This window comes from Aotus nancymaae, unplaced genomic scaffold, assembly GCF_030222135.1.
Source record: "Aotus nancymaae isolate 86718 unplaced genomic scaffold, 86718_ANA_hifiasm-v0.15.2.pri h1tg000108l, whole genome shotgun sequence".
NCBI lineage: Eukaryota > Metazoa > Chordata > Mammalia > Primates > Aotidae > Aotus > Aotus nancymaae.
The window spans coordinates 39,316,261-39,326,280 of NW_026988523.1; the positions used below are offsets into that span (position 1 = coordinate 39,316,261).

General features: G+C 38.1%; 1 pseudogene; it reads right to left on the reverse strand.

Moving 5' to 3' along the window:
* Positions 1-1,216: 1,216 nt before the first annotated feature.
* On the reverse strand, positions 1,217-9,645 carry LOC105715498 (ras-related protein Rap-1A-like; annotated as a pseudogene).
* Between the last annotated feature and the right edge of the window lie 375 nt (positions 9,646-10,020).

A 10,020-nucleotide genomic window follows, 5' to 3' on the forward strand; every position in this document is an offset into this window, starting at 1 on the left:
TCTTGAATTTTGGTGAGAACTCTTTCTTGAAATCCTTTATCCCATCTTTTTTTCTTTTGGCCATATCCACAATATCTTTCATAATTTCCTTGATTAGCTCTGTCATAAATCCCATGAAGTCACACACAACATTTGAACACAGTTTTCTCAAGCAGAATTTATTGTCTCAGGCTTAATGGCTTTCACCACTTTTTCTACAACAATGATGGCATCTTTAATGGTGTAATCTTTCTGGACTTTCATGATGGCCCTCTCTTGGAGTTCTCTTCTACAGCAAAACCATATAAGTACATTTACAATAGTGATAGCCACATCAATGACTAAGGTTTTGGTCAATCTCTCAAAATTGAGAAAATGACCAAAAGTGAAAAATCACTGAAGCAAATTAAATATGGTCTGAGAAGGACTCCGTACTTCTATATGTGAGCCCTTCTAGATGAACTGTATCCTAGCTTAATAGTCAGACAAAATTGAAAACCTAACTTAATAGTATGTACCCATAACAATTGTTGAATGTTGGCCAATCCTAGTGGCCATACTTCATCCACTCATAGACTGCTGAGTGTTCAAACTATTCAAATAAGGCAAACGCTGAGCTGTAACCAATGTTGCTGTTTCTGTACCTCAATTCTGATTCCTGAAAGTCACTTCAACTTTTTTGTCTATAATTTTTTTCTGATCACGAGGCATCCCTGGAGTCTCTGTGAATCTGCTGTAATTCAGGGGGCTGCACGATTCGCAAATCCTTCATTGCGCAATTAAACTCCTTTAAATTTAATTTGGCTGAAGTTTTTCTTTTATCAACTGCAAATACTACCATGTATAATCTGTGTTTGTGTACGTTTTGATAAGTCTTAACTTTTTAGAATAGATTTGCGTATATTTTATGGTAGTAAATGATAGGCAATATCTAACATTTGAAATGCATCCATGATCTTTTGTATAATCATATTAAAGTATATTTTCACATCTGTTATAACTGCTATTGCAAAGGAGAAATACTATTGTCTTATTTTCCAAGAAATATACACAGAGCAATTTTTTTTCTCCAGGGAACTTGTGCAAACCAATATGAGATCTAAATTCTTCACATAATATATAAAACAGGAGAAGCCTCTTCAGATTTATTTTTTAAAGTCTGGAATGCCGGCACTTTCCAATTAGGCAACAGTTCTTCATTCCTGTAATCTGGCTCAAAGCAGCTGCTACTGTGGGCTTAGAGCAGGAGACATGATTTCTTTTTAGGATTCTTCTTTTCCACTGGTGTTTTTCTATTTATTTGTCTGACCAGGTCATAAAATATCTCATTAACATTGATCTTTGACTTTGCAGAAGATTCTAAAAAGGCACAGTTACACCACTGTCTTGCTAAATTCTGGCCCTGTTCTTTGCCAACTACTCACTCATCTTCCAGGTCATATTTATTGCCAACCAAAATCATTGGAACGTCTTCTGTGTCCTTAACCCATAAAATCTGTTCCCTCAGGTCCTGTAAGTCGTTAAACGTGGACTGAGCTGTAATAGAATATGCTAGTGCAAAACCCTGGCCATTCTTCAAATACAAATCCCTCATTGCTGTAAATTGCTCTGTCTCTGCAGTATCCAGGATTTCGAGCATACACTGTTGGCAATCGGCTTCAACTTAACTTTCTGTAGGAGTCTTCTATGGTTAGGTCATAATTTCCCACAAAAATTCCCTGAACAAACTGAACCGTCAGAACAGATTTTAAGTTCTGGGATACATGTGCAGAACGTGCAGGATTGTTACATAGCTATACACGTGCCATGGTGGTTTGCTGCACCCATCAACCCATCATCTACATTAGGTATTTCTCCTACTGCTATCCCTCCCCTAGCTCCCAACCCCCTGACAGGCCCCAGTGTGTGATGTTCCCCTCCCTGTGTTCATGTGTTCTCATTGTTCAACTTCCACTTATGAGTGAGAACATGCAGTATCTGGATTTCTGTTCTTGTGTTAGTTTGCTGAGAATGATGGTTTCCAGCTTCATCCATGTTCCTGCAAAGGACATAAACTCATCCTTTTTAATGGCTGCATAGTATTCCTTGGTGGATATGTGCCACATTTTCTTTATCTAGTCTCTCATTGATGGACATTTGGGTTGGTTCCAGTCTTTGCTATTGTGAACAGTGCTACAATAAACATATGTGTGCAAGTACATGCAATTTTCATAGTGTCAAGCAAAGGTCAGGCTCTGAGTAAGCAATGCAAAACAATCAAATAGCACAAGAAGACTCCAAAAACATGTATCTCTGTGATTATAGCTTTGAGCTTTACAATAAAATCGTCAGGATGAATAATCTAACTATTCTGATCTGGTCACCATACATTATATATACCAAGACATCACTATGTACCCCATGAATATGTACAATTATTGTCAATTAAAAAATTAATTAAATCTTTTAAAAAAGAAAACTTGAGTTTCAATTTCAGTTTTGCTACTTATTGAGTAGAATACTTGTATTAATGTCAGGTGGTCAAGTTGAATAACCTCTGATTTCTTTTTTTTTGAGATGGAGTTTCACTCTTGTCGCCCAGGCTGGAGTGCAATGGCATGATCTCAGCTCAATGCAACCTCTGCCTCCTGGGTTCAAGCAATTCTCCTTCCTCAGCCTCCTGAGTAGCTGAGATTACAGGTGTCCACCCACCATGCCCAACTAATGTTTGTATTTTTAGTAAAAATGGAGTTTCCCCATGTTGGCCAGGCTAGTCTTGAACTCCTGACCTCAGGTGATCCACCTGCCTTGGCTTCCCAAAGTGCTGGGATTACAGTCATGATCCACTGCACCAGGTCTGATTTCTTATGCAAAGGTTATTTAGGATAATTAAATGACAAAACAAATTTAAACTAATTAATACAGGAGTCATCAAAGTACATCCTGCCTGCTGCCTGTTTATGAATGTAAAGTCTTGTTTATTTGTTTTTGAGACTGAGTCTCACTCTGTAGCCCACGCTGGAGTTCAGTGGCGTGATCTCAGCTCACTGCAACCTCCAACTCCTTACTCAAACGATTCTCCTGCTTCAGCCTCCCAAGTAGCTGGAATTACAGGTGTGTGCCATCACGCCTGGCCAATTTTTGTACTTTTAGTAGAGAGGGGGTTTTACTATGTTGGCCAGGCTGGTCTGGAACTCCTGACCTCAGGTGATCTGCCTGCCTTGGACTCCTAGAGTGCGGGGATCACAGACGCGAGTCACCACGACCAGCCCATGAATGTAAAGTTTTATTGGAACATTAAAAAAAAAAAAAACTGTCACAAAGAAAGTGAAAGGAGGAAACCACAATTTACATCAGAACCAAAATAATGTTCTAAGATGGCACTGTGATGCAAGTAAATGAAGGCTTGGGAGAAAGGGTGAAGGATCACTGCCCTCACTCCTGAGCTGTGCCACCCTAATCAGGTTTCTTAACCGTTCTAAGTCTTGTTTTCCTCATCCATAAAATAGGAATTGCCATAATAGCACCTTAAGTTTGTTTTGGGGATTAAATGGGAATGTCTGAACACACTTAGCAAAGTGCTTGGCACATTATACACTTTTCATAAATGTTAGTTCTTAATAGTATTATCATTAATAGATGAATAATACGCCATTTGAACATTAATGATCTGGAAGACTGTCCACCAGAGGGCAACAGATGGTAAAAGATCAGGCACCGAACGATAAGACAGACAAAATGATCATTTATTGAGTACTAGGTTTGTTTCCAGGGCTATGTTCAGCACCTCCATATGAGAAACAGTGAGAGAATTGGGATTGATTGGCCCGGAAAAGAGGAAACCTAGTGAGGGGGCTGTGATTAAGGGATCAGGTGGATTAGTGTGATAATTATGGCTACGTATTTGAAATGCTGGTGTTTGGCGTCAAAGTGTCTCCAAAGACATGGTCGTGAAAAACGAAGAGGCTTGTGTTTAAACCATAGTAAACCATAAGTGTTGCTCCAAGGAAAGTACGGTGGTTCAACATAAATATATTTCCCCTAACAATTGTAGTCATCCCAGAACAGACAGTTCAAACCAAGACTAGATGGACTTTTGACATAAATGTTATTGTGGGAATTTCTCATGGTGTAGTTGAATCTTGAATGTCCCAAAACAAGCACGGTCTCGCTCTATTGTCCAGGCTGGAGTGCACTGGCGTGATCTCGGCTCACTGCAACCTCCGCCTCCTGGTTCAAGTGATTCTCCTTCCTCAGCCTCCTGAGTAACTGGGATTACAGGTGCACACCTCCATGTCCAGCTAATTTTTGCATTGTTAGTAGAGATGGAGTTTCACCACATTGGACAGGCTAGTCTTGAACTCCTGACCTCAGGTGATCTGCCTGCCTCAGCCTCCTAAAGTGTTGGGATTACAGGCATGAGCCACTGTGCTTGGCCAAAATTGTTTCATTCTTATACAGTCTTCTCAACTAGCTAGTGTATAGGGTCATGAACTTAAAGTCGTCTGTCTAATAAATTGTGCTTTTCTAGCTGACTCAAAAACCCTATCAGCAGCAGCATGTGCGTAACCTAACATGATAAATATCAGAAAGAGAAGGGCTAAATTTTATGACAATTTTGATATTTTCAACATGCAAGCTAAATTGAAGTACCTAATCACTTTCTCTTTATCAGCATAGGAAAATCTATTCTGGGGTAATGAAAAACAAAGAAACCTGTGTTTAACTGTTGGTCAGAAAGATCATGAAATGTCAGCCAACGCTTGCTAGCATTTTCTCAAGTTAATTAGGGGAAACAATGAAAAGAACAGCAAGTCCCCTACACACACACACACACACACACATATACACACACATACACACACACACACACACATACACACACACACATATATACACATACCCATATATACACACACATATATACACACACATACACACACACATACACACACACGTATACACACATATATACACACACACATATACACACACACACAGATATGTGCACACACATTTCTTAGGTTATTTGCTCAGAGACAATTATTAGCATCTAATCCATGTCTTCAAAGCACAGAGGAAGGTTCTGCTTTTAAAAAGAAACTTTTTTCACTTCCTTCTTCCTCCTCTCGGTTCCTCTCTTTCCTATTTTTTCGAAACTGATTTGAAGAGAAGATAAGCAAGTTGGTAAGATTCATGTTAGTTTAAAAAGACATTCTCAATAATTCCAGTGGTCTTGTATAGAGAGAGATATGGCTGGAAAACTAATACTGCTATGTACCAGAATTAATTATTCTATTTTAGTTATTCTATTTATGTTACTATTTATGCTTATAAAAAAGACAAATAAAGATCAAATCATAGGGGAATTAAGCAGAATAAGGAAGAGAAAAACTAACATGTCTTCCAGAAGGATGCTATGGTTGCTTTGAGTGAAAAGTCAATAGTTATTTGGGCTCTATCCCTTTCCCTCCACCTTGTGTCATCAATTTCTGCCTCATTACTGGGCAGTAACGCAAACACACATAGATACTTTATAACCTAGTTGCAAAAATAGTATCTCCCGACCTCACTTCTTCCACTATATACCATCTCATTTTCTTTGCTCTTATTAAAAGCAAAACATATTTAAAAAAATGTATTGTCATCTCTTCTCTTCCTTACTTTGCTTTATTTTCAGCCTTCTCCAATACAGCTCCCGAGTCCACTAACGCTCCTCCTGCCAAGTTTATCAGTGATCTCTGTAGAACTCTACCGGTTAGTTCTTTATTCTCCTCTTTCTAGAGAAAACATACAAGATTTTTTCTTTTTTTGAGACAAAGTCTTGCTCTGTCACCCAGGTTGGAGTGCAATGGTGAGATCTTGGCTCACTGCAACCTCCACCTCCTGGGTTCATGTGATTCTCCTGTCTCAGCCTCCTCAGTAGCTGGGACTACAGGCGTGTGCCATGACACCCAGCTGATTTTTGTATTTTTAGTAGAGATAGGGTTTCACCATGTTGGCCAGGCTGGTCTCAAACTCCTGACCTCAGGTATCCACCTACCTTGGCCTCCCAAAGTGCTGGGATTACAGGCATGAGGCACTGCGCCTGGCCTAGAGTAAACATATAATTTATTATCCAAACCAGGAGATGTTTGGGATAAAGAAGCACTTAACTGATTAATGTTATTTGATTTTTTTGAAATATTAATATATGGGGTGAAAAATCTATTTTTATTATATTGGTAAACTAGTAAAACAGTTTTGTTGAAAACATTTTAAAAATAAAGTTATTTCTAAAATATATTTATGTTTATTGAGATAAAAATCAAAATTTTATGTATTACTACTTATATATTAAACTATATTTGTGTTATTGGTCATCTGGCCATCATCAATAACATAAATAGAATAATTATTTCTGGGCCACAGGCACAGAGCTGCAGTTTTTTAGTTGTATCTGTCTCTCATACCAGGTCACTGGACTATTTTTCTAAAAATGTACTTTTTAACTAACTTTGATCTTATTACTTTAATAATCTTATGAAATTGCCTTGTGAGCTTCTTCAAATTTGCATTTTACGATATTTAATGGCAGCCACCATTCCTTGGGGAACTAGCAGATTCTCCACTTGCCCTGCAAAGCGCCTCACCCTCCTGCGGACTCAGTGGCTGGCACCTGGTGTGTGAGTAAGCATGGCGGCCGGAGCCAAGGTCAGAGTTGCAGAGGCAGTGGTGCAGCCTACAGCCAGGGCTTAGGGAGAGAACACTTTGCTGGACAAATGTATTGGTGCCTTTAAATGGCTCTTTACAGACTCAATATTTTAAATTGAGAAACTAACTTCTCTTTAAGTGCTGGGGTATTGGTAAGCTCAGAGTAAATTCTGCTAAATGGAAGATGTTCTATGTTTTAGTCTGTTTGGACTGCTATAACAAAATACTATAAACTGAGTGGCTTGTAAACAATAGACATTTACTTCTCACAGTTCTAGAGGCTGGGAAGTCCAAGATCAAGGTGTCAGCAGACTAAGTGTCTGGTGAGACTGCCTTCCTCAAAGAAGATACCTCTCTGTGTCCTCACATGGTAGAATAGAAGACCTAGTTTTCTGGGGTCTCCTTTGTATATATTTTTAAGTTTCATTTTATTTTTAATGACAAATATAGGCCGGGCGCGGTGGCTCAACCCTCAATCCCTCAACTCGGGAGGCTGAGGCAGGAGAATTGCTTGAACCCGGGAGGCAGAGGTTGCAGTGAGGCAAGATTGTGCCACTGCACTCCAGCCTGGCACCTGGCGACAGAGTGAGACTCTGTCACAAAAAAAAAAAAAAAAAGGAAAAATGAAAAATGACAAATATATATATTGTAAACTGCAATGTGGTGTTTTAATACATATATAATACATTGTGGAGTTATCAATTCAGGCTAATTAGCACATTTATCACCTCAAATATTTATCATTTCTTTGTGATGAGAACATTTAAAATCCTCTGTTTTAGGTATTTGAAATAATCATATAACAGTATGTGATTATTATAGTCACTGTGCTGTGTAATAGAGCACCAGAATTTATTCCTTCTAACTAAAACTTTATTCCCATTGACCAACATCTCCCTTTTCCCCATCCACTCCCACAATCCCTAGACTCTGGTAACCAATATTCTACTCTACTTCTATGAATTCATCTTTTTTAGATTCCACGTATAAGCAAGATCATACGGTATTCGTCTCTCTCTGCCTGGCTTATATCACTTAACGTTAATGTCCTCTAGGTTCATCTGTGTTGTTGCAAATGACAGATTTTTTTTTTTAGGGCAGAATAATATTCTATTGTGTATATGCACCACATTTTAAAAATCTAGGCCGGGCGCAGTGGCTCACACTGTAATCCCAGCACTTTGGGAGGCTGAGGTGGGCAGATCACAAGGTCAGGAGTTTGAGACCAGCCTGGCCAACATGGTGAAACCCTATCTGTACTAAAAATACAAAAAAATTAGCTGAGCATGGTGTAATCCCAGCTACTCAGAAGGCTGAGGCAGAAGAATTGCTTGAACTTGGGAGGCGGAGGTTGCAGCGAGCCAAGATTGTGTCATTGCACTCAAGCTCAGGCGACAGTGTGAGACTCTGTCTCAAAAAAAAAAAAAAAAAATCTATTCGTGCATTGCCAGACACTTAAGTTGGGAGTGCAGACATATCTTTGATATACTGATTTCAGTTCCTTTGAGTATGTGCCCAGTAATGGGATTGCTGAATCATGTGTTAATTTTCTATTTTTTTTTTTGAAAAACCTTCATACTATCTTCTACAATGGCTATAAAAATGTACAATACCACGAATAGTGTATACATATTTCCTTTTTCTACATCCTTGTCAACACTTATCTTTAACCTTTTTGACAATAGCCAATCTGACAGGTATGAGGTGATAGCTCCTCCTGTTTTTAACTTGCAATTTCTCTTATGATTAGAGAACTTGTGCAGTTTTTCATGTATCTGTTGACCATTTGTATGTCTCTTTTTAAAGCAATTTCTATTCAAGTCATTTGTCCATTTTTAATAGGCGTGTTTTCTTGTTATTGAGTAGTTTGAGTTTCTTAAATATTTTGGATTTTAACCCCTTATCCAATGTATGTTGCAAATATATTCTCCCAATCTGTGGTTTGTCTCTTCACTCTATCGTTTCCTTTGCTGTACAGAACCTTTTTAGTTTGATGCAATCCCATTTATCTATTTTTGCTTTTGTTGCCTATTCTTTTGGGATCATTTCTAAGAAATCACTACCCACACCAATATTAAGGAGAACTTCCTCTGTTTTCTTCTGGTGGTTTTACAGTTCCAGGTCTTACATTTAAGTCTTTAATCCATTTTGAGTTGATTCTTGTATAAGAGGTGAGCTAAGTGTTCGTTTTCATTTTCTGTAAGTAGATATTCAGTTTCCCAACACCATTTATTGAAGATACTATCCTTTTCCCATTTTGCATTATTGGCACATTTGTCAAAAATCAAAATCACATAGATGTGTGAGTCCCATTTATTTCTGGGCTCTCTCTCCTATTCCATTGGTTGATGTGTCTGTTTTTATGTATCAAGTGATTTGACTGCTATAACTTTGAAATATATTTTGAAATCCTGTAGTGTAATGCTTTCAGTTTTGTTCTCATTAAGATCTCTTTGGCTGTTCAGAGCCTTTTGTGGTTCTGCATGAATTTAGGATTTTTTTTTCTATTTCTGTGAAGATCACATTGGAATTTTGATAGGGATAGCATTGAATCTGTAGATTTGAGTAGTAGGGACATTTTAACAATATTAGTTCGTTTAATTCATGAACATGGGGTGGCTTTCAATTTTATTTGTGTCATCTTCAATTTTTTCACCAATGTTTGATAGTTTGCAGTACACAGATCCTTCACTTCCTCAGTTAAATTTACTCCTACGTATTTTTAAAATGATATTGTAAATAAAATTGTTTCCTTGTTTATTAAGAGTTTTTAGCATGAAGCAATGTTGAATTTTATCAAAGGCCTTTTCTGCATCTGTTGAGATAATCATGTGGTTTTATTCATTGGTTCTGTTTAGGTTATGGATTATGTTTTCGATTTGCATATGTTGAACCAACCTGGCATCCCAGGGATGAAGCCGACTTTATCGTGGTGGACAAGCTTTTTGATGTGCTGGATTCAGTTTGCCAGTATTTTATTGAGGATTTTCGCATCGATATTCATCAGGGATATTGGCCTGAAATTCTCTTTTGTTGTTGTGTCTTTGCCAGGTTTTGGTATCAGGATCATGCTGGCCTTGTAAAATGAGTTAGGGAGGAGTCCCTCTTTTTCTATTGTTTGGAATAGTTTCAGAAGGAATGGTACTAGCTGCTCTTTGTACCTCTGGTAGAATTTGGCTGTGAATCTGTCTGGGCCTGCCTGGGTTTTTTTTTTTTCCCTTTGGTTGGTATGTTATTAATCACTGCGTCAATTTCAGAACTTGTTATTTGTCTATTCAGGGATTCAGCTTCTAACTGGTTTAGCCCTGGGAGGGTGTATGTGTCCAGGAATTTATCCATTTCTTCTAGATTATCTAGTTCATTTGTGTA